Source organism: Tamandua tetradactyla, chromosome 18, assembly GCF_023851605.1.
Source record: "Tamandua tetradactyla isolate mTamTet1 chromosome 18, mTamTet1.pri, whole genome shotgun sequence".
NCBI classification, from domain to species: domain Eukaryota; kingdom Metazoa; phylum Chordata; class Mammalia; order Pilosa; family Myrmecophagidae; genus Tamandua; species Tamandua tetradactyla.
Window position 1 is genome coordinate 10,175,381 of NC_135344.1, and position 25,871 is coordinate 10,201,251.

At 36.4% G+C, this 25,871-nt stretch overlaps 1 long non-coding RNA gene across 1 annotated transcript in view; it reads left to right on the forward strand.

Moving 5' to 3' along the window:
• The window catches only part of LOC143662515 (uncharacterized), a 53,478-nt gene that overhangs the window by 13,939 nt on the left and 13,668 nt on the right, over positions 1–25,871 (forward strand). The window contains exon 2 of the long non-coding RNA XR_013165374.1: positions 4,281–4,358. This is a non-coding gene — a long non-coding RNA (uncharacterized LOC143662515). The remainder of the gene's footprint in view (positions 1–4,280; positions 4,359–25,871) is intronic.

Consider the following 25,871-nt stretch of genomic DNA (forward strand, 5'->3'; position numbering starts at 1 on the left):
GAAATAAAGAAATCAGAAAACATCTAAGTAGAAACATCTAAAGAAAAAGTAAAAGTGATTAAGAAATACAGTAAAAAGTAGGTACATATCCTGGATAAATTCCTAAAAGTGGAGTTGCTGGGTCATAGACATTTTAAGGAGATATCTTCCATCTGATCTTGCCCAATTTGCACTGACTGATTCTTCTTCAGTATGGAATGGGAGTACTGTTTTCTGTTTATTTTCATCAAACCTTCATCTTTAATTGTTTCCTTATTTGCCAAACTAAAAAATTCAAGACGTGTAATTCCATTTCTGGTATTGTTTGTTATATTCCAAAAGCATAAGCTGATTCTGCCCAAATTTCTCCTTTATACCAATTCAAGATAGCATACAATTTTGAGAAAATGTAAGCAGTTTATTAATCTACATTATATTATGTACCTTAAATAGTCTATGTGTAGACATCCCAAGGTTCATATTTGTAGAAGTAAATGGGTACACTTCAGAAATGCATTCAAGTCTAAAGCCTGCCACCTGTTACCTAATAGTGTTAAAGTGCAGAATGAGTTTATATGTTAACAAGCTGATTGTTTCTGTTGCTATTTTTACTTATTTTCATTGGTTGGGGGACTGTATGCACTATCTTATGAAGACGGTGAAAACAATGCCCAGCTAAAACTTGAGGAAACAGGGTAAACAACACAATCAACAAAATTTGTGAAAAACCTTAGCCTTAGATTAACATGGTTAGATGTTCAAAAGAAAGAGTAAAAGCAATGAAAGAAGGGAAGGAGGGAGAAGGGGAGAAAGGAAAGGATGTGAGAAAGGAGGGAGGGATGGAGGAAAGGAGGAAGGAAAAAATAAGAGGTAAGGAGAGAAAGAAGGGTCAACAAGCTATCATTTTTACTTATTGAAAATGCGGTTAGGGAGCACGATGGAAGGATGAAATGAAGAAATGTCAGAATAAAATGGTTAGAATAGGGAGGTCTTGAATACTTTTAAAAAGAGTATAATTCCATTACTGGTATTGTTTGTTATATTCCAAAAGCATAAGCTGAGTTTACAATTCTTTTTCACGAGAGTATTTAACTAATGCTATTGAGTGTAAATTGTATAGCTGGGATTATGTTAAATAGTGAGGATTTAACACTAAGCAAAACATTATCCTTGTCCTAAATCCTTACTTTATAGCATGAAAAATACATTTTAACTTATTTTAAACATGCAATTGGCATATCTATTCAGAATAATACAGAATTCTATAAGATATTTCCCTGCACACAGCACTCCTCTTCACTCCTTTTCCTGAGAAACGTTTAACAGGTGACCTTGGCAAAATAAATCCTGCTGTCTACCTAGTTTCTTCATCTACACTTCACCCCAAGATGCAATGGAAATTAGGTTTCTGCCACCACCACTGCAATGAAACTGCTTGTATGAAAGCACAATAAGGCCTAATTAAAATGAAATATACCACAATATTTGGAAACTATTTAAAAACATACATTATAAATGCAAACATATATACATACAGAAGTAATTTGTAAAAAATGATTCCTATTCACATCAAGGAAACAGAAACAATGTTTAAAACAACTTTACTGAATTACAATTAGCACACCACCAATCATAGCCATTGCATGTACGATTCAGTGCTGTCATAACTTTAATCACGTAGTACAACAATCACTGCAGAGCATCCTGGAATATTTTTAATGCTCCCATGCAATGGAATATTATTCAGCAATAGAAAGGAAGAACTGACATGCCACGTTGCCGGTGAACCTCAAAACCATTATGGAAAGTGAACGGAGAGAATGAAGGATGCAGAGACCACTAAGCTAGTATGATTCCACAATCGTTGGTTAGTAGTTGTTCTCAAACAAATGCAGGTTCCCTGCCCAGTGCACAGAACAGCCACTCTATGCCACCAGGGTTTCAGAGAGAGAGAAAGACTTGATTGCAATGCACAAAGCAGGAAATCAGATGGCCTCTCTGCCTAAATATCTGACTTGAACACTGTAAGCAGTTTAAGTTTTTAGGATTCAAAGAAGGGGAGATGAAGTTGTTAAAGTATAAACAGTTACAATTTACAAATATGGAGGAATGGAGCTAAGCTAGAACACAAGTTAACAAAAACAAGTCAATGGGCGGGCTACAGTGGCTCAGTGGCACAGTTCTTGCCTGCTATGCCGGAGACCTGGATTCGATTCCCGGTGCCTGCCCATGTGAAAACAAACAAACAAAAAATAACAAGTCAACGTTTAGTTCTGGGTTGACTCAAGTTCCTTCATTAACATCAGGGTACTGTCTTTGTAATAAGACTCTAAAAGTTGTCAAACAAGATAAAGGGATCAAGCCGGATTCTACAATTTGCAATTCAGTGGATTTCAGTAATTTCAGGTATTCTCTTTTGGCTATTCTATACTATCCTAGAAAGTAAGAAAAAGGCATCTATATAATGACACAATCATCACAATTATTTGTTAAATCTCAATTTTTCGTTTACATTTTTTGTCTTTTCAATGTATGCATTCTTTATCTGCATTATTTTATTCTTTTGTGTATACCATGGGCACAAATTTCCGTTATGCCTTTTTATTTAAATGTGTTAAAATATATATCAACACAGGTTTTTTTCTTTAACATTTTTTTCATAAGTTATTGCAATACCTTGTATAATGTTCCACAGAGGGTATAAACACCATTTCTTGAAACATTCCCCTACAATTTGACATTCAGGTTGCTGAACGGAAGTGTTCCAACCTTTTATTATTTGCTAGATATCTCTGCTATCACTCCCTGAAGTAATGACATTAGTATTCTGGATTTTCTTCTCTGGCTCTAATAGATTCCTTCCTCAGCTAATTAGTCTTCAGTCCCCATGTGTGTCATGGCCACATCTTGTGCCGTCTCGCAGCCTTCCCCTCCCTTTTGTATTATGGGCATTTAAACATGCTTCCATTCCACAGCTCGGTGAAGATGTTAGGTCTATTGGGTCAGCCTGACCCTACCCTGAACCAGGATCAGGGTTCCAGCAGCCCCAACTGCTTATCAGGGTGGAAACTCACAGTGGCAGGGCCACTTCTCCTGGTCCCCAAACAACAGCGTTTGTCTCTTCCCCTCCCTTCTGAGGCAGCATGCGGAGCTGCCATCCACCCACCTGTGCATTTCCATCCACCCACCCTGATCTGAGCAGTTTGGCCTCCCCTGGAGACTGGCCTTAATGGGATCTCTCCCCTGCTCATTTGGACCATTCATGCTGTGCCATTTGCTGAAAAGTTCTCTTGCGTCTAAGCCTGGGTTTCCACAATGCACAAAGTAGCAATTTGCTCCACAGTGTCCTCCGGTATCATTTATGAAATTTCCTGCTAGACATATTTGTTTGCTTAGCATATGTGGATAGAAAACTCAATATGACCCAAAATTAATCCACTGTTTCAAAATCTTCTCCTCTCTCCACACCATCCATGCAATATATATGCCTCCCTCACATTCCATTTTTTCCCATATCATTTCTACTCACGCCATCACTCAATGTAGGGAAAGTGGTTATCACAGACCCCTTCCCCCCACAGCAGTATGGTCAAATATTTTCTTTCTCTCTCCTTCCTACCATTCCTACAGTTAAACCTGGTGCTGAGACTTTTGTTGTTTCTTGGCTGAATGATTTCCCAGTGCACATTGACATAGTAATGCCCCATTTGTCATAAGAAATCTTCTATTTCTATGTCTAAGTGAACTGCATTGGCTTCTACCTGAGAAACCTCGATGCCTCTCTGAGTGATGACATAAGGTGTATTCATCCTCTCTCCATCAAGTTCAAGGTTCTTTTGTCTAAGCCTAGGCTGAAAAGTCTAGAGAGAGGACAGAAAATGCATTTGACAACATTTTAAAGAAATTTTAAGTGGATAATGAAGACTAAACAGTCCTGAATTGCTTGAATCTAGTTTCATTTTTATAGAAAATAAGCAAACATTGGAAACATATATTTGTTGCACAAATATAGGTTGCTCTAATTAATAGTCCTTGCTCATAGAAAGAAACTGTGGAAGTAAAAACATAACCAACATCCCATTTTCATGAAGAGCATCTGCCTGTACAAAGAGCAAATTAAGTTTCCTAAAAAGAGGGTAATTTTTATATTCATCAAAATAGTTAGACTTTACAATGTACCTATCTGTCTACTTCCTAAACACTTGTCCTAACTTAGGCACAAATAGTTGCAGATGCTTCAACATGAAAAGGAATCAATTTGTCTTTAACTCTACTTTCTTAAAACCTTTTTTTTTTAACAGAGAAGATGGACACCATTGATTTTGTGTCTGGAGCACAGTTCTTATGTGGTTTTTTCATAATGACATCTGGTTGAGCAGGTAAGGGAAAAAAACACTCAAGAGCAAAGTATACTTTAATTAACTGTGAATACTTCTCAAGGCCATCTTTAAACACTTGTACTTCATTGCAAGAGAGAGAAAAGTTAATTAATAAAAGAGTCTCTTTAGAAGAGAAATTAGTCAGAAATAATTCTTTGCTAAAATTGCAGGCATTGACTCTCTCCAGAGCGACAGGAGCTGGCTGCCTGCATCTGCTCTTCTCTCAATCTCTCCTCCCAGGACACTGCTCTGAGACTGTCCTCTCCCTTCCTGGTATGAAATAAGCAGCAACCAACAACTCCATTGAGTAAATGCCAGTGTGGATAACATTGGATACGCATGAATAACTGGATAAAATCATTCTCTGTCCCTGTGCTGTTTATTTATTGTTCAGAATTTATATCTGGGCTTATAAAGGCAGTGCATTCACCCAGTGATACAACGTTGGAGTTCAATTTCTATTTCATTAGAAGTAGAAAAAAATGGGTTTGCATTAATGGCTACCTATCTAAAACATTAATTTGTTCAACAATGGCGTTAAAATCCTGTTGGCTTTATTAATGAATTATTATCAGGAGTGATAACATTTAAAATCAAACTAAATATATTTTGCCTTAAGCAGCAAGAACAATATAAAGGATAACATCTTAGTATGTTCTGAATTAGTTTTAAATCCAGTTTCTCTTGAAGAATGGCTGATATTTCTGAAGTGGATTGCCCCCTTTTTTCTCCCTAATATTACATCCCATTAAAACATCCTTTTCAACTTGTTTCAAATATAATAATATAAAAGAAAGGACTGAAAACTGAACATGTTCACATGGGTAAATTTAGACTAAAAAGATTTTGAAGAGTTTCAAAGAAATATAAAAGCCTGCAGCAAACCTTCCATAAAAAATCTCCAGTGCACATAAATTAGTTGCAAGACAAGAAAAAAACGTGATCTCCAGAGATTAATACTTGACAAAAAACTTTAGTGAATAAGTGGTCTTCTTTTATTGTTACCATTGCTAATGATCTTTTATTGATTGGCATTATGGAAATTAATAAGAAAATTAGGAGTTCTAAAGAGAGATGAATTTTAGTTTCAACATCTAGTTTGAACTGTGAGGCACATGGTCAAGGTAGCCGAATGTCATGGATGTGACATCATGACGTAAAGAAGTAAAATTGTCGGTGGAATCACTCAATGTCTAATAGTATACTGAAGCCCTAAGTATGGTACCTGACAATGTGCCTTGATTATTCATAGTAAATCCAGGCTGGAGAGGGAGGAAAGGAGAGAAGTAAAGAAAGTCAAGCAATGGTTGATCTGCTCTAACCAATATTATCTAAAACTGGGCAAAGTTGAGTATTTATATGGGCACAGGAGAGTGAGATGGGGCCAAATGCTTGCTTACATCATGTATACGTCTGCAAGTCAAGTCCTGGTAATGAAATGTTCTAAACACGCTGATGTTCTAAATATGTCCTCTTGGGAGTTGGATGCTAAGAAAGCCTGGGATATTGAATGGGTAGGAGGTGGACACAGAACAGAGAGCCTCTGCTGGATGGAACGTTGCTGCTCAAGTCACCCAAAGACTTTTACTTCCTGATTTACCAGTCTTTATCCTACTTGATTAAATTTTCTATCTTTTTTCTTCATTGGAAATTTGTACATACGCTTCATTTTTCCTCAATGTTCCCTCACTACAACTCTCAGTGACTGACTCAAATATCACCTCTTTGAAGGATTCTGAGCACACTTCTTATAGTGCCCCACAATTATTCTCCATCACTTCCATTTGTTTTTCTGTTGCTCTGTAAACACATTTATTTCCTATTTTCAATGTTATTTGGTGGTCTAGAATATAAGTTCCATGAAAGCAGAGATTGTTTATCCTAGTCACTATTCATTCTTCAGCATGGGCAGAGTGACTGACATGTGATTCGTGCTCTATAACTTACTAATTGAAAAAGTAAAAAAAGATGATTTTTAGTCGCCAGCAGAGAATATCATATTAGCTTTATTAAAAATGCAGAGAAAACATGAAGGTAGAGAAAAATGGATCAAGCAGGCAAAAATATGAGCAGATCAAAATTGATGAAAAAAAAACACAAAACCAGAATACTCTTTCAAACAGCTTTCCCTCTAAACCTATACCTAGATAGTTTTTTGGATGAACTCTTGAAAATTTAGTGGAATTCATAACTCCAGACTGTTTATACTATTCAATAGCACTTGGGAAAAAGACAGCCTCTCAAAATATTTACAAAACAGTGCTATGCTGACAAGGATGGCACATAGAGAATATTTTACTTACAAATACTGATATGAAGTACTAAATAAAGCAATACCACATGGAATCAAATAAAACATCACATGACTAGTACACCCAAACTTAAGGACTTATTTTGCCATGATAAGTCTGGTTCAAAACAAGGACATGAACTGGATATATTTTACAATATTAATTGTTCAAATTAAGAAAAAAATATATATATATTTTTGGATTTATCGGGGCATCTCTCTGGACAAACCTACAAAATCTCATGCTTTTCTCAATGTTCCATGTACTATGGTGTTCAATTAAGCTGTCCACATAAGTTACATTATGAAATGCACTCATCAAAATATAAATTTTGTACCAATTAAACATTTTTTGCTTTAGTCTCACTCATAAATTAAAATTTTAAAATATTAATTACCATCTATTTTCAACACCCTGCAGTATTGACATTCCTTACCTCTTCTTCATGCAAAAACATTTTTAAATTTGTACATTTAGTCACTATCATTATACACTCTAGGCATTTCTAGATTATAACATTTTTACTGATGTGGTGAAAACATATCTGCCAAAATAACCAACTAAAATATGAATGAAAGAATTCTCCCTTAGCGTGATAAAAACTTGTTCAATAAAATCTAGAATGTTTAATGGTGAGGCATGAGAAACATGCTAATTACAGAATTTTAATGTAAGGGTTTTCTGAAATTGCTAACCAATGCAAGATGATACAGAAATCATATCTAAAAATGCATATTTTAAAATGAAGAAAGATCAATATAATAATATAAAAATGAAATAATTTAGGCAGTGTTCTAGTCATAAAATAAATAATTTTCTCATGTGCGGTACAAATATATCAATAGAGAAAATCCCATCCACAATAATAAATGCAATATAAATGAAAATAAACATAGCAAAACATAGGCACAACATATATAATCATGTATGCAGAGAGGAGTGAAACCATTGTATAAGTGAATAAGAATATTTTTGTTTGAATGATTAAATATGGTGTGTGTTAATTCTCTTCAAGTTAATTGGATGTCCGTGAAAACCACATTATTAAAAATGAAAGGACTATTCATTAATTTTGAAGAATAATCGTAATACTTGGGAAAGATTATATATCATAGTAGGCATCTTGGTATGCCATGTATTAAAACATTAAAAAGCTCCAATTAAGCAAAGAATCTAGTACTGAATCATTATTACATAGGTTAAGGGTATAGTTAAATGAGCAGAAAAGAAGATTTAAGAATATGTATAAATTAAATCTCTCATTAATTAATTTTACATCACGGGTAAAGCATAATTGATGCTGGAACCCCTGACTCACTTTAGTCATTGCAGCAACGACAACAAAAATAAATCCTCCAGAAACCATCAGATGGTAAAGTACGGTGATCTATTTAAAGCATGACAGAAAAAAATGTGAATACACACACGGTCATAATTTGAGAAAAGCATCTTTAAGCTTATTCAGCAACCATCAATGAAATACTAATGATACATTTCAATATTTTAAGCATAGTATTAATAATTTGAAAATTTAGGTATTAAAATGTCCCAACAAAAGTCTAGAAGATGGGCACCATCCTTGGGAAAATATTTTTAACATGTAAGGAACAGGTGGTAAATGGACTGAAAAGCAAGGAAATACTGCTAGTCAATTAAAAAGAACAGCAACAATATAAAAACAGGGCAAGCACAAGTCACAAAAGAAAATGCCCAGAGTCCAATTAAAAAAATGAAAGGCTATTAAAAGGCATTGCTCATTAAATAAATACTCAAAAAAGATGGGCATCAAATGTGGAAATCTGTGAGTAAGGTTGTGGGGAAGGAAACAGTTATTCCAGACGTGACATAACTATGAGGAGTTAGAAAAACATCCCTAAGAATGCTATGTTAGTGTTGCCATAGCCTGAACGTACAGGTGTTCAAAACTTACTGTAGAATAAAAAAGTCAATAGAACATAGGTTGCCTGATCTTGTTTATGTTACACTATGTTACTAATAAAAACACACGGTGAACTGCTTGGAGGAATGCTCAGAAAACTATCAACATCCTTTTTTCCTAGGAAATGGCATTTCAGGGCTTTGTTTTGTTTGATTTTGCATTGAAATTGCACTGATTTAATTATTTCCTCCTGGTCATTTTTCTGAACAGAATTTCTTTTTAAGTTTTCCTTTTGTGAGGAAAAACTGTTTCATTAAAAATTACAATACATTTAAAATTCTTGTATCTCAACATTGATTTTTAATTGTCTTGTGTTTTGATATTTAAAAATATACATTATGGATTGAAGATGTAACTAGTCAATCTATTGATTGGATATTGTTTCTCATTTTTTTTCTAAAACTGCTTATGCTGAATATAGAAATTTTCACACTAGATAGAATGCTCTCTTTTGCTTCTTACTCAACTTTAAGCATTTAATTATCTATGGGATATCTTGTAAATCTCAACAGTAAAATGCAAGTGAAATAATCACTGTATAAATATAGCATTTATGTGAGTAAGATAATTTTGAATATTAGCTTTCATACTTTTCCTAAACATCAAAGACAATTTTTGTTTAATAATAAAATTACCAATTATGTGCTTTCTGGGCTTTACATAAAAAACCTCACATAATCGTTACTAAAGTGATTTAGGGTAAGCATTAGCAGCCCTACTTTACCCAATTTATAAGATAGAGATTTTAACTCCTCTGACCAATGTAAGCCATGGAATTGGGGTTTGAATTCAGGGGGGTCCAACTCTATTGACAAGGGTTGCTGATGCTACATAACAATTCTACTGTGAAGATAAGGATGTCGTTATCTTATCACTTCATACTAGGGGATAAATAAGCAAAAATTCCTCTAAACTTTTAACCGCTTTGCTCCATTGAGGCACTCAAAAAAGCTGAATCAACACTCTTTCCTTTCAAAGGAGGAAGGCATGTCTTTAAATATGGGTGAGGATTTAGAAAGAAAATATACCTGAGGGTGAAAGCCTGAGTTTTGGGATCAGACAGGTGTAGATTCATATCTGACTCAATTACTTATCATCTTTCACGTTTGTGAAGGTTACTGATGAATATTTCTTCTGTCCTGCCAACCACCCCCCTCATTTTCTCTTCCTCATTAACTATAGCCCAAATGGAACAGATTCAAAAATAAAATCCCTTTAATTCCTACCATTCCAGATATGTGTGTGGTAGATAAAGTTATTGTGCCCAGGTCTTTACTCATGTACCTTTATAGCACCCTCCACTAGAGTAGAGCTTGGCCATCTGGTTTTCTCTGATCAATGCAATGTTAAGAGGTTTGACATGAGCAGAAGAGTAGATCTGAATATATGTCCTGAGAATTGGCCTGTTGCTCTTCTCTAAATGCTATGGGACATGTCCGGGAGAAATCACTGGCCCAAGTAACATGAGGGCATAGGTGGAGAAAATCTGACCTGATCCCACAGTTGGAAGCCAAGCCCAACTGAGCTCGGATAAGATCAAACAAACTCCAGTAACTTGCAGACCTCCAAGTGACACTAACAATGTTTGTGTATATACTCTACTAAGAATTTTAGGGCATTACACCATGAGAACTGACAAACATATCTGCAAGTGACACTAACAAATGTTTGTACATATAATCCACTAAGATTTTTATGGCATTACATTGTGACAACTACCTAATACATCTACTGTTGACATTTTGTTGACTATCCATTCACATATCTTGTAAGACATGTGCGCATGCAAATAAATGGATACACACATATTCAAAACTGTAATTCTTATTTTGGACATTTTTCTCATTATTTATATTTGTGAATATGTACTCGGACAATAAATTAAGGTTTCTTTATTTTTTGTCCTTTTTCATGGAAAATTTAGTATAAAGCACAGGTAATGTTCTTTATTGAGGGTACTGGTGTCTTATTTCTGCACCATTTTCACAAACGAAAATAATGTGAGATAAATAATATTGAAAAAATACTTTTTGTACTTCTACCTTAAGAAAGCTATTTAAATATTGCAAGAGAATGTGGATTGTAAAAGAAATCTGCAGAAAATGTAGTTCAGAAAGCCTCTGGACAAAAATAAGAGTTAAGCAAAACAAGTGAATTTGCAGATGGCTCATAACTTGTCACTTCACCTCTTGACATGTCAGCTCTTCCCTTTGCAAAACCGGATAAAAGGGGACTTAAGTAACTCTCTGACTTCAACTAATGGGTGTGTTGTCTTTTCTGCAGGTGCTATTTTTCAGTTACTACTAATTGATTTCTGTCTGTCATCAGGAAGAAAACATGCCAAGAAAATATACCACTCCAAAAACTTGGGGTATGAAAGCTTTCTTTGAATATTTCTAAATCTCATCAAAATCAGAGAAAGTTTGTTAATAATGTTGGAATTCAGTCACCCAATAAAAAACATTTATTTCCATACTGTGTTCAGAACACATTGAAAGATGAGAACGTGATTCAGATGGACGTAAACAAAGACATTAGCTGTAATTGACAAAACTGGACAGCAGGGTGCTGAACCTCAGAATTATTCCGGCTCTAGCCACACTGAGGGACATTTGAGGTGTCCCTTCAGAAGGAGATGATTTCTGCTTTCTGTTGCAGAGCAGTAGGCGCGAAGCTCCTGCAGACCATGGGTGGTTCATGAACCAAGAGGGAACACATATTGAGTGGCATCTAAATCAACTACTTACCGTCTTTCAACTTTGGGATTTGAGATTTAGGAAAGGAATAAGTTAACGTGCTTGTTTTAGTCTTCTAATTTTAACCAAGTTGCTCTTTCTAGTTGGAGAAGAATAGTGTGTATGTGTGGGTGTAGGTATTAAATGGGGTTTAGATCACATGTCTTCATGGAAACTGATACCAAGGGCAGGCACTTTTTCTTAAAAATTGGTGTCTTCATTCACTTTTTCAAACACATATTCCTTAAATACACATCTTTCGAGCCCTTCCTCTATGATGCCTGCTCTGAATTCATTACAAAGATGAATAAAACAGTTCCTGCCCTCAGGGATCTTAAATTTTGCATAAATGTGGACATGACAGCATAATAGATTGTGATAAGTGTTATAGTTAAGGTCAATCCAGGATGTCATAGCAGGAAAGACAAATTGCATTTCATGTACCTTTCTGTAGAGATTCATGTTCGTAGAGCGGCATCTGTGCCTACTCTCACAAATCCAAGATTTTTTATATAGCTGATTGTAAGATATAAGGGATAAATTAGACTTAGTTCATAGCTCGTCTTCTATGTCCAGAAAAGGAGTTTGCATATATCTTTAACAACATGGAGTTATATTAAATGCATCTAACCATGTAAGCATATCAAATTTGTATAAATAGAGATGTCCTTCTATTTACATGCAAATGTGTAGAATAAATTAGAGGGCAATGGACAGAAGACTGTGAGATAATATAGGAGGCTGCTGAAGGAATTCACGTAAAAATCAAAAGGATCAAACTAAGGTAGTGGCATGGGGGGGTGCAAAGAGTAGCTGTATGTACAGATGGAGTTAGCATGTTGGATTTTTATTCTACTCATCTGTTGTTTCTCCTTCTCTTTCTTCTTCTCCTTTTTTTCATGAGGCACAATCCTTCCCTGATTCCATGTAATAGACATTGGATTTGCCAATTTAAGAGCCTGCTTACTGTCACAAAGATGGCCACACAACCCATATTGTTGAGTCACTGGGAACAAACCCCTTGGCAATGATAATTAGTCGTTTGTATGAACATATTTCTTAGGTGGGACAAATCAGTGTCTTTATAAGATCCTTGAAATAGAGGAGGAAATAATAAATAACCTGAAACTTAAAGAGTACAGTGAATAAGGAGACTTTGGCTACTAAGCATTATTGCATATGGAATATTGTATAAACAGTTATAATATAAGCATACAAATATATAAGCCAATGGTACAGTAGGAAGGAAGATAATCTATTCTCTAGAGAGTAGGACTTTGCAAACATGGCACCTGTTCTAGTTTGCTAGCTGCCAGAATGCAGTATACCAGAAACGGAATGGCCTTTAAAAGGGAGAATTTAATGAGTTGCTAGTTTACAGTTCTAAGGCCGAGAAATTGTCCCAATTAAAACAAGTCTATAGAAATGTCCAGTCACAGGCATCTAGGAAAAGATACCTTGATTCAAGAAAGTCGATGAAGTTCAGGGTTTCTCTCTCAAGTGAGAAGGCATGTGGTGAACACAGTCAGGGCTTCTCTCTCAGCTAGAAGGACACATGGCAAACATGACATCATCATCTGCTAGTTTTCTCTCCTGGCTTCTGGTTTCATGAAGCTCCCTGGGAGGTGTTTTCCTTCTTCATCTCCAAAGGTCGCTGGCTGGTGGACTCTCTGCTTTGTGGTGCTGTGGCATTCTCTGCTCTCTCTGAATCTCTCATTCTCCAAAATATTTCCTCTTTTGAAGGACTCCAATAAACCAATCAAGACCCACGCAAATGGGTGGAGACATGTTGTCCCCTAATCCGGTTTAATAACCACTCTTGACTAAATCACATCATCCAGGGAGATGATCTGATTACAGTTTCAAATGTACAGTATTGAATAGGGATTATTCTACCTTTATGAAATGGGATTTATATTAAAACATGGCTTTTCTTAGGGGATATACTTCCTTTCAAACCAGCACAGCACCAAAGGCAAACAGAAAATCAAATAACGATAACAACATCGACAACTCTACTCAATTTGAGGATGTATCTTATTACTTAACATTTCAAATGCACATAGTTCTGGGGTTCAAAAAGTGTCACACCTAAACATTTAAAAATTAAACATGGAAATAGGAAAAGGAAGACAAGACAGCCCTAAGTTTATTTCCTTGAAATCTTTAACAAAAAATTCTTAAACGATAATCAGAAAAGAAGATAAAAATCCTCTTAGGAAAGTGATCAGAAGACATGATGGCTTGTTCACAAAGGAAAAAAAGCATGTTAAAGAACAAGACAAAAAAATCCAACCTCATTAAAATTAAAGAAATGCACAATAAATTTAAAAATTAATATGAAATCCTTTGCCTATGAAAATGGGAAAATAAAAATGGAAATAATGATAGCTAATAAAAATCAGGAAATAAATGAAGGTGAACATTGGTGAGAATATAAATTGGCAGAAGCATTTTGGAATAATGAATTGTTGGTGACCAACCAGGACACCATGAAAAATCTAATTTGGCATGCCTTTCCATCAATAAATCTGTTTGAAAAAGAAATAATAATGCATGTGTTAAAAATTAAAACATAGTGTTCATTATAGAGAAGTATACTTAGGCAGTAAATAAATATCAACCTAAACAGTCCACAATAAGGTTAAATTTTGTTTCTTCCATAAAATGAGATTCATTTAGTTAATTAAAAATGATATAGTGGGAGACTTCACATAGAATATTTTAAAGTAGAGCTTATATTGAAGAGACACATTTCATGAAATATTTACTTCGTGTTAGGATTCATTCTGATATATCTTTTTCAGAGCATGCCAGGACAAAGAACTCTCCACAATGCATAATTACATATATTTCACCAGGAATTTCACCATTCTTAATCACAAAAGAAAACCTAATAATGAAAGAGCTAACATATATCAACAATCATATACTTATGCAATGGCATCACTGTTGCCTAATTTGCATTCTTCATGCCAAAATATAATGAAAGGAAATTGTTTTGCCTGGGTACTAAGTTTTCAGGTAATAATTTTTCTTCATTTACTCTCTTCATGTTGAATTATATTTGGTTAGGCTATTTCAGATGGCAAGGAAAAGAGGGCTCCAGGCATTGCGTGCATATTGTAATGATACCTGGGAAGAAATGAAAACTTGGACACTTACTCTGGTGGCACAGTGGAGTATCCCAAAACTAAATGCTTCTCTGGATACAGCAGTAGCTATAATTGTCCTAGTAACCCTGATGCAATTGTAATAATGTGACTTCTGAAATCCATATTCATTACTTCTTAATGTAGAAATTTACTATTCTCATATTGTCCCTCTATGCATCTATTACTCTTGGCCCAACTGATTGCCTTTTTCAATCTTCCCTCTATCACAAGCTTTCTTCTTAAGGTCATTTCTCTTTGTGGTGCTCAGATTTTGCCCCACCCTATTACAAATAAAATATCTGTATTTTCTCCTTTAACTGAGGATACGAAGGACCTATACATAAGAAAACTACAAGAAATCGTTAAAAGAACTCATGGAAGAACTAAATAAATGGAAGGGCATACATGCTCATAGATTGGAAGACTAGATATAGTGAAAATGTCAATTCTACCCAAATTGATTTATAGATTCAATGCAATACCAATTAATACCCCAAAAGCTTGCTTTACAGAAATTGAAAAACCAATAACCAAATTTATTTGATAAAACAGGGTGCCCCAAATAGCTAAAAAGATCTTGAGAAAGAAAAATGAACTGGGAAGTCTTACATAACTTTTCTTTAAAGTATTACAAAGCTACAGTGGTCAAAACAGCATGATACTGGCAAAAAGATTGTATTAGCTAGGGTTCTCTAGAGAAACAGAATCAGTAGGAGACATTCATAGATATTAGATTTATAAAAGTGTCTCGCGTAATTGTGGGAATGTGGGAACTCTCAGAAGACACTGGCTAGGCAACTGTGGAAATGTAAGGGTCCAAGATCTCTAGGCAGGCCACAAGGTGGTAATTCCAATGAAATTCCTCAATGAACTCTCAGGAGATACTGGCTGGACAACCATGGGGATGGAAGAGTCCAAATCCATAGGGCAGGCTGTGAAGCAGGCAACTCCAATGAAGTGTCTGGATGAATTCCACAGGAGAGGCTCACTGGTTGAAACAGGAAGAGTAACTGTCTCTTCTGAATCCTCCTTAAAAGGCTTCCACTAATTAGATTAAGCATCACTCATTGCAGGAGACACTCCCCTTAGCTGATTACAAATGCAGTCAGCTGTGGATCCAGCCGACATAATCATGATTTAAGTCCATGAAGTGTCCTCATAGCAACAGACAGGCCAGTTCTTGCCCAACCAGATGACCAGGCACCACCACCTGGCCAAGTTGACATATGAACCTGACCATGACAAAGATAAATACACTGACCATTGGAATCAAATTGAGTGTTCAGAAATAGATACTCTCATCCATGTACAACTGATATTTGATAAGGCTGTCAAGTCAACCCACCTGGGACAGAGTAGCCTCTTCAATAAATGGTGTTTGGAGAACTGGATATCCATATGTAAAAGAATGAAAGAATATCCAAATCTCACACCCTATACAAAAATGAACTCAAAATAGATCAAAGATCTAGACATTAAAGCTACCAACATAAGATTTTTAAAAGAAAATATAGGGAAATATCATAAATCTTGTAATATGATGCAGTTTCCTAGACCTTACACCCAAAGCATGAAGATTGAAATAAAGAAATAGATAAATGGGATCTCCTCAAAATTTTTTGGGCATCAAAGAACTTTGCCAGGAAAGTAAAAAGGCAGCCTAAGCACTGGGAGGCAATATTTGGAAAACACATATCAGATAAAGGTTTAGTATTCAGAAGATATAAAGAGATTCTTCAGCTCAACAACAAAATGACAAAACACCCAATTAAAAATGGGGAAAATACGTGAACAGACTTCTTAGAAGAGGAAATACAAATGGCTAGAAGGCACACTTCACAGGAGAGGCTCACTGGTTGAAACAGGAAGAGTAACTGTCTCTTCTGAATCCTCCTTAAAAGGCTTCCACTAATTAGATTAAGCATCACTCATTGCAGGAGACACTCCCCTTAGCTGATTATAAATGCAGTCAGCTGTGGATCCAGCTGACATAATCATGATTTAAGTCCATGAAGTGTCCTCATAGCAACAGACAGGCCATGAGGTTGGTTGCTATTAGGGAAATACAAACCAAAACCACAATCAGATATCATCTGACAGCCACCAGAATGGCCATTATAAAAAACAAAACAAAGCAAAACAAAAAAGTACAAGTGCTGGAAAGGATTGGAGAAAGGGATACACTTATGGTTAGTAAGTAAAAATGGTACAACCACTCTGGAATGCAGTTTGGTGGTTCCTCAGGAAGATAAGTATAGGATTGCCATGTGATCCAGCAATCCCATTACTAGGTATATTTTTGGAGGAACTGAAGGCAAGGATACAAATGGACCTTTGCACACTGATGTTTATAGCAGTATTATTTACAATTGCTAAGAGATGGAAACAGCCCAAATGTCCATCAATGGATGAATAGCTAACCATGCTGTGGTATATACATATAATGGAATATTACATAGCTGTAAGACAGAATAAAGATATGAAGCATGTAACAATGTGGATGGACCTTGAGGACACTATTCTGAATGAAATTAGGCAGAAACAAAAGGACAAATGCAGTATCATCTCAGTAATATGAACTAACATTAATGAGTGTACTTTGAGTGTTTAGGTTAAGAACACAGGTTATTAGAGGTAGAAATAGAGTAGAGATTGGACATTGGTGCTGAAGGAATAAAGATTGTGCAACAGGGCTAATTGTAAAAATTCAAAAACTGATAGCCCAATACTACCTGATTGTAGCACAGTAATATTCTAAATGAAGCTGAATATGAGTACTTTTGGCAGAGAAGGGCTGGAAGCAAGTATGAAACCAGTAGGAAAGATAGAGATTAAAGGCTAAAATGACATAACTTGGAATGCCTAGAGTGGACAATTATGGTGATTAAATGTACAAATAAAAACATTTTTGCATGAGGGATAACAAATGAATATTAACATTGCAGGGTGTTGAAAATGGATGGTATACAGGAAAAAGTACAATCAGTGTAAGCTGGAGGCTTTAGTCAACAGTAACACTGTAATGTGTTTCCAATGAAAGTAACAAAGGCTTTAGCCAAAACTAAATGTCAGTAGGCAGGGGGTGTGGGGAACGAGTATGGATTCTTTGTGAAATAAAAGGAAATGTCTTCATATAAATTATGGTGGTGAAGTCATGTCTACTTACTTAGGTTGGATTGTATGATGTCTGAATAAAAGGGATTCAAAATGAACAGTGAGAAACAAGTGCTAGAGAAAATGGGGAGAAAGAGATGTACCTATTCATTGTCATTAGAGAAACTGAGAGGCCCCAGCCCCTTGGAGGGAACAGTGGTGGTTCCACAGGAGGCTAGGGGTGGGGTTGCCATAGGATCCTGTTGTTCAGTATATCCTGAAGGAACTGAATGTGGGGACACGAATGGACATTTGCACATGGGTGTTTATGATAGCAGTGTTTGTGATTCACAATGGATAAGGTGGCCTAAGAGTGCGAAGACTAAGTAATGGAGGGGGAACTGTGATGTATACATACAATGGACTACTGAGCTGCCACAAGAAGGAATGAGGTTGTGAGGCAAGCAGTTATGTGAATGTACCCTTAAGGAATGTGTGTTGAATAAAATGTCAGAAACAAAAAGACAAATATTATCATGCCTCATGAATATGGACTAACTATAATATAAAAACTCAATGAACTGAAGTTGAGAGCACGGGTTGTAAGGTTGGGGCCTATTGTAAAGGATCCTAGATTGTAAGTTCTTACAGCAGACACATCTATTCAGGAGTTGTAACTGTTATTTCTAAATTCTGAGATTCTGAGCTGTTTGTACCTAACCTGATTATTCTCAGAAACTTCGGGTATTTATGTGACACCTCAGACTCAGAGTTAGAGCTCAGAGGCTATGAAAGTCAGCAATACCTGTATGGAGCTGTGTAAAAAATTGAAAAAGGGATTAGACTTGAAAAGAAATCTGATCTGGATAGGACTAAAGTAGATCAGAATATAGGGTAAAGGATGATGTTATCATATTTTAAAACTTCAACTTCTGTGTGAGACCAAAGGGGGAGATGTTTATTTGGTGCAAAAGTTATATTTTGGGTAGTGCATTACTATGGTCAATTTAGTTGAAAACCATAAGTACATGGAATCTTGACTAGGGCATGAGATTTTGTTGATTTGTTGAGGTTAGTGTGAGGCCCTGTTATATGCAGGAGTAATTTGGGCAGTGAACAAAGAAGTATTTGCAAAGTCCTGTTGAAGTACTGGGGAGAAAGGAGGAAATATTCAGCTTCCCCTTTTAGGGAATTTCTCATATTCTTGCAAGCAGTGGGGACAACCAAATCAATAGGCTGAGCCTTCGATGTTGGGATTTGCCCCTATGAAACTTATTCCTGCCTAGAATCAGTTAAGTCTACTTAAAATTATGCCTAAGAGTCACCCTCAGAGAACCTTTTTTGTTGCTCAGATATGGCCTCTCTCTCTAAGCCAACTCGGCAGCTGAACTCACTGACCTTCTCCCTTATGAAGGACATGATTCCCAGGGATGTAAATCTCCCTCACAATGTGGGACAGAACTGTTGGGATGAGCCAGGATCTAATAGCTTGGGATTTAGAAAGCTATCTTGAACAAAAGGGGGAAGAGAGAAATGAGACAAAATAGTTTCAGTGGCTGAGAGATTTCAAACAGAGTCAAGAGGTTATCCTGGAGGTTATTATTATGTATTACATATATACATATTCCTTTTAGTTTATGGTGTATTAGAGTGACTGCAGAGAAGTTATTGAAATTGCTGAGCTGGGTTTAGGTAACCTTGATTCTTGAAAACGATTGTATAACTGTGTAGCTTTTACAATGTGACTGCGTGATTGTGCAAACCATGTGGCTGATGCTACTTTTATCAAGGATATGGACAGATGAGTAAAAGTATGGATAAAAAATAAATAATAGGGGGAATAAGGTTAAAATAAATTTGGTAGATTGAAATATTAAGGGTCAATGACATGGAGGGATAAGGGGTATGGGATGTATGAGTTTTTTCTTGTTTGTTTTGATGGAGTGATGCAAATGTTCTAAAATGATCATGGTGATGAATACACAAGTATGTGATGATATTGTGCATCATTGATTACACATTATATATGGACTGTATGTATGTGAAGATTTGTCAATAAAAATTTAAAATAAGAATGCCTGGGGCATTTCTCAGTTGATAATTCCATCTGTAGGTGGGATTGGCCCACTGTCTTCATGAGTCCATGAGTTACTATATGATCTCGCATGAGAAATATGTAAAAATAATGTAGAATCAACATCTATAAGAAAAGTAAAGGAAGGAAGAGAGTCCCCAAGTGGGGACCAAACAAGGTGCATCCTAGCATAGCTCAGGTTACTGCCACGGGACAGGAGGTGGAATCCTTGTAAGTTCTTTTATATAAAGACTTGTAGAAAGTTTGCACTCTGCTATTTGTAATACTTAAGAGTCATGTACTGACAAACAACAATATAGATGAATTTCACAGCAATAACATTGAGTCAGTTTTCATTTATATGAAATCCAAAAACAGACAAAACTCACTTGTAATGAAACAAATTGCAACAATGTCTGCCAGCAATGAGACTGAGGAACTATTCATGGAAAAGGGCATGAGGTTGCTTCCTGGGGTGCTGGAAATGTTTCCACCATCTGAATGGTGGTTCCATTGTGTGTAACTATGTAAAATTACTGAATTTTACACTTAAGATCTGTGCCTTGGTAGAATATCTCATAAAAAAAAAGAAAAAGAAGGATTGTCTTGATTTCCTTGTTCCTTATCACAAAATGTACTCATGTCTTCTTCACCAATTACTATAAGAATATGTATCTTAATATTATAATGCTGTTTAAGCTCTTCAAAATTTAATCATCATTGTACTTTTTTGCTAAATTTAGAAGGTATATTAAAGGTTTACAAAATTAAAAAATACATTATTAAGTAGAAATGGCTAAAGAAACAAAATTACTCAGAGAAAAGAAAGATTTTTTTCTTACTATATTTCTTAGTGTGTGTATGTGTGATGCTTAAGTTCTGGAGTCAACTTGACCAAATGATGATGCTCAATTGTCTGGCCAGGCAACCACTGGTCTGATCTTTGCTGCAAGGATATTCTGTGGCTGGTTGATAAACCAGAAGGCTGGTGTGTTAAATCATCAGTCCCTTGACTGCACCTGTGGGTGATTGTATCTGCAATCAACTAAGGCCAGCCTCTGATGAATGAGATCATTCAAACAGACTAGGACTTTTAAGGAAGAAGAGAGACTTCTTCATTTGTTTCTTCAGCCATTTGCCTCTCCTGTGGAGTTTGTCCAGACTCTTCATCGGAGCTGCCAGCTTCATAGCATACCCTATGGATTTAGGACTTTTCCATTCCCACAGGTGTCTGTGAGACACCTTTATAAATCTCATATTTACAGATATCTTTTTTTGGTTCTGTTTCTCTAAGGCAACCCTGATGTACCAGTTTGAAAGTATTATGTACCCCAGAAAAACCATGTTTTAATCCTGATTCGATACTGTAGGTTGGAATCTTTTTTATTAGATTATCTCAAGGGAAATGTGATTGTGGGCATGACCTTTGATTAGATGGATATGTGTGACTCCACCTATTCCAGGTGGTCCTGATTAGTTTTCTGGAATCCTTTAAAAGAGGACACATTTTGGAGAGAGTCAGAAATGACAAAAGTCTCAGAGCTGATGGGCTGAGCAGACGCTTGGAGAGCAGTTGCTTCAGAGAAAGAGACACATATGTTTGCAGACACTTGGAACCCAGCAGACATCACCATGAGATGTTAAGCAAACCAGAACCTGGAAGGAGCTAAGGGGAGCCAAGAAATGAAAGCCAGCCCCAGGGAAGCAAAGTGAGGAATCCCACAAGAATAGAGATTGAAGGCATTGGAGCCCAGGAGCAAGGGACCAGTAGATGACTACCCAGCTGATAGAGATGTTCCTGACACATCAGTCTTCCTTGAATTAAGTTTGATCATTCCCTGTATGCCTTAGTTTGGGCAATTTTATAGGCTTAGAACTTTAAACTCATGACTTACCAAGTTCCCTTTATAAAAGCTGTTCCATTTCTGGTATATTGCATTCCAGCAGCTTTCAGACTAATATGCTTGAATAATACAGATTGGTACCAAGAGTGGTTCTTAAGAAACAGAATCTAAAAAATGGGTTTTACAATTGATTTTCCACTCTGATTAGACTCAGAGGCACTATTGACACTGTTTCCAATAATCAAGATGGCACTGACAGACCACGGGGTGAGTTGGCAAGAGAGATCTGCAAACTACCACCATTAGATTCTGCTAACTGTATGCTTATATGAGGCAACGCTCTGGATGAGAATTGTTTTTTTTTTTCAAAATTACATGTATATTTTATTGCAATGCAACATTTCCTTCAAACCAAATGTTACCCAGAAGTGCAAAATATGAAACAGTTAAAAGCAGAAGTATAAATTTTTCAAAAAAAAGAAAAGGAAAACTTGGGCCAATGAAATTCCTCTGCGAATTAGTCCCTCTATCTGCAGGGCTCTGCTTCTGTGTCCCTCAAGTTGCTTTTGCTCCTTCCATTTTTTTTAAATTATTTTTAAGCATAACAACATCCAAACATGAATATTCTTACGATATGATCATTCCATTCTTGGTATATAATCAATAACTCACGATATCATCACATAGTTGTATATTAATCCCCATGATCATTTCTTAGAACATTTGCATCAATTCAGAAAAAGAAATAAAAAGAAAAAAGAAAAAAATCATACATACCATATCCCTTACCCCTCCTTCTCATTGACTGCTAGTATTTCCATGTACCCAATATATTTTAGCATTTGTTTCCCCTATTTTTTGTCTATACCCTTTGCCACTTCCTTTTATTGATCACTAGCATTTCAATCTACTAACTTTATTTTAACATTTGTTCCCCATTTTTAATCCACATGTTTTACTCATCTGTCCATACCATAGTCAAAAGGATAAAGATAAAAGGAACATAGAAAAAAGAAGCATCAGACATAAGGTTTTCACAATAACACAGTCACATCGTGAAAGCTATATCATTATACAATCATCTTCAAGAAACATGGCTACTAGAATACAGCTCTACGTTTTCAGGCACTTCCCTCCAGCCTCTCCAATATACCTTAACTAAAAAGTTGATATGTATATAATGCATAAGGATAACCTCCAGGACAACCTCTTGACTCTGTTTGAAATCTCTCAGCCATTGACACTTTATTTTGTCTCGTTTCTGTCTTTCCCTTTTTGGTTGAGAAAGTTTTCTCAGTCCCTTGATGCTGAGTCCCAGCTCATTCTACAATTTCTGTCCCACATTGCCAAGAAGGTTTACACCCCTGGGAGTCATGTCCCCTGTAGAAGGGGGGCAGTAGTGAGTTAGCTTGTCATGTTGGCTCAGAGAGAGAGAAGCTGCATCTGAGCAACAAAGAGGTTCTCTGGGGGTGATTCTTGGGCCTAATTTTAAGTAGGCTTAGTTATCCTTTGTGGGGTAAGTTTCATATGAACAAACCCCAAGACTGAGGGCTCGGCCTGTTGCTGTGGTTGTCCCCACTGCTTGTGCGGATATCAGGAATTCTCCACATAGGAAAGTTGAATTTTCCTCCTTTCTCACCATTCCCCCAAGGGAACTTTGCAAATACTTTTTATTCACTGTTCAAATCACTCTGGAATTTATCAGGGCATTACTCCAGACAAACCTACAAAATCTCATGCCCTACTCAAGGTTCCATGTACTTATGGCGTTCAATTAAACTGTCCACATAAGTTATATTAGGAAATGCACTAGTCAAAATATAAATTTTGTACCAAGTAAACATTTTTTGCTTTAGTCTCAAAACTTTAACTTATGTTAAAGTTTTAAAATATGAATTCAACACCTAGCAATATTGACATTCCTTTGTTCTTCCTCGTGCAAAAACAATTTTTAATTTGTAAATTTAGTCACTATCATTATATGCTCTAGGCATTCCTCGATTATACCATCTCAGTCTTTATCATCTATCTTTCCTTCTGATTTCATTTGTGCCCCCAGGCCTCCTCCCTCTATCATTCTCACATTCAGCTTCATTCAGTGTTCTAACATTATTGTATTACAGTTAGGTAGTATTGTGGATCCATTTCTGAATTTTTACAATTAGTTTTGTTGCACAATCTGCATCCCTTCAGCTCCAATTACCCAATATCTACCCTATTTCTATCTCCTGATGGTCTCCATTCTTACATGAAATTCTCCAAGTTCATTCCCTAATGTTAGTTCATATCAGTGAGACCATACAATATTTGCCCTTTTGTTTCTGGCTAATCTCATTCAGCATAATGTTCTCAAAGTCCATCCATTTTTTTTTACATACTTCATAACTTTATTCTGTCTTACAGCTGTATAATATTCTATCATATGTATATACCACAGCTTGTTTAGCCACTGGTCTGTTGATGGACATTTTGGCCATATCTCGGCAATTGTAAATAATGGTGCTGTAAAAATTGGTGTGCAAATGTCCATTTGTGACCTTGTCCTCATGTCCTCTGAGTAGATACCTAGCAATAGTATTGCCAGATCATATGGCAATTGTATACTTAGCTTCCCAAGGAACCGCCAAACTGCCTTTCACAGCAGTTGTATCATTTTACATTTCAACCAACAGTGGATAAGAATGCCTCTTTTTCCACATCCTCTCCAGCACTTGTCATTTTCTGTTTTATTGATAATGGCCATTCTGGTGGATGGAGATGATTTCTCATTTTGGTTTTGATTTGTATTTCTATAATAGCCAGGGAAGTTGATCTTGAGAGTGTTTTTAACACCTTTATGGAGTTTTGTGGAATTAAGAGATATAGTGATGTTGGCTGGTTGTCATTAGATATGGTAGAGACAGTGATGAGGGAAAGGGATGAGCTGAAGGCTTCAAATTTACAACTTAAGGGCTGTATGAATGATATAAATGTTTCCATGTTTTCTCTGAAAGAAAATCTTAGTTCTTATGGTCACGGACTTGAGATCTCTGAAACCAGACACAGAGCTTCACTTTGTAAATAGCAGATTGAGAATGTAAACTAAAATCTTGATCTTTTAAGGTTTCTGCTGTTAAAGTAAGAGCTTTAATTGGAAAAGAATGGGATTCTGCAATGTGGGATGGGGATATATAGCTTGATAAAGACAGTGATGGGGAGGTGGGATCCCTGTAATCTGCTAGAGCTGTAATGGATTTCCCTGAGGAAAGAGACTCCCAACCTCCAGCCTGCCTTGAGGAAATGGCTTCTCTGAATCCAGGCTGTCCAGAAAAGTCTGCCATAAAACCTCCACCTAATGAGATTAACTCTTCAGTGCCTGCTAAACCTGTAATCTCCTCCCTTGTGGAAACAACCCTTACTCCTCTGCCTGGCATAACTAATCTTATTACAGCACGTGAAATTGCAATGGAAGCCTTGAGGTAATTGACCTGAAAGACACGTCTATTTCTTTTCTTGACCCACCCCCGCCACCCCTCTTTTCTTCAAGACCTGTAAGTAGACTAAAGTCCCAACAGGCCTTGAAAGTTGAGGAAGAAAGTGTGACCATTAGGAGGTATGCTATATTGCAAAAGAACTGCATGCGATTTCCAATCTATATAGACAGAGAATAAGAGAACATGTGTGGGAATGGATATTAAGGGTGTGAGATAATGGTGGAAGGAATATAAAGTTAGATTAAGCTGAATTTATTGATATGGGCCCACTAAGCAGAGATTCTGCAATTCAATATTGTAGCTCAAGGGGTTAGAAAAGGCATTGACAGTTTGGATGGTTGGCTGAAACATGGATCAAAAGGTGGCTGACATTACCAGAGGCTGAAATGCCAGAACTGCCCTGGTAAAATGTAGATGAGGGATCCAGAGGCTTAGAGAGATGGGAATGTTAGAGTGGATTCACCATGGAAGACCTGTTCACACACCCCAGGAACGTCCAGAGGACACATCTTCCACCAGAACCTTGAGAAATAAATTTATGAAAATAGCTCCATCATCCCTAAAGAGCTCTGTAGTTAACCTTCTCTGTAGGTCAGATATTACTATGGGAACTGCTGTCACTGAGCTGGAATCATTAAACAAAATGGGGATGATTGGACCCTAAGTTGGAGGAAGCAATGTGGTGACAATCACTACAGAGAAAGTGAGCATGGTCACCATAATGGACAGCAGACACAAAGAAGCAGTCGAAATAATCTGACTTGAAGACTTGCGGTGTTGACTAGCAGATTATGGGGTACCTAGAAGTAAAATAGATGGGCAGTCTACTAAATTCTTACTTGAACTATGCAAGCAGAAGAATTCTAGGTCAAGTGAACAGAAGTCTAACTTGAATTTAAAAAACAGAGA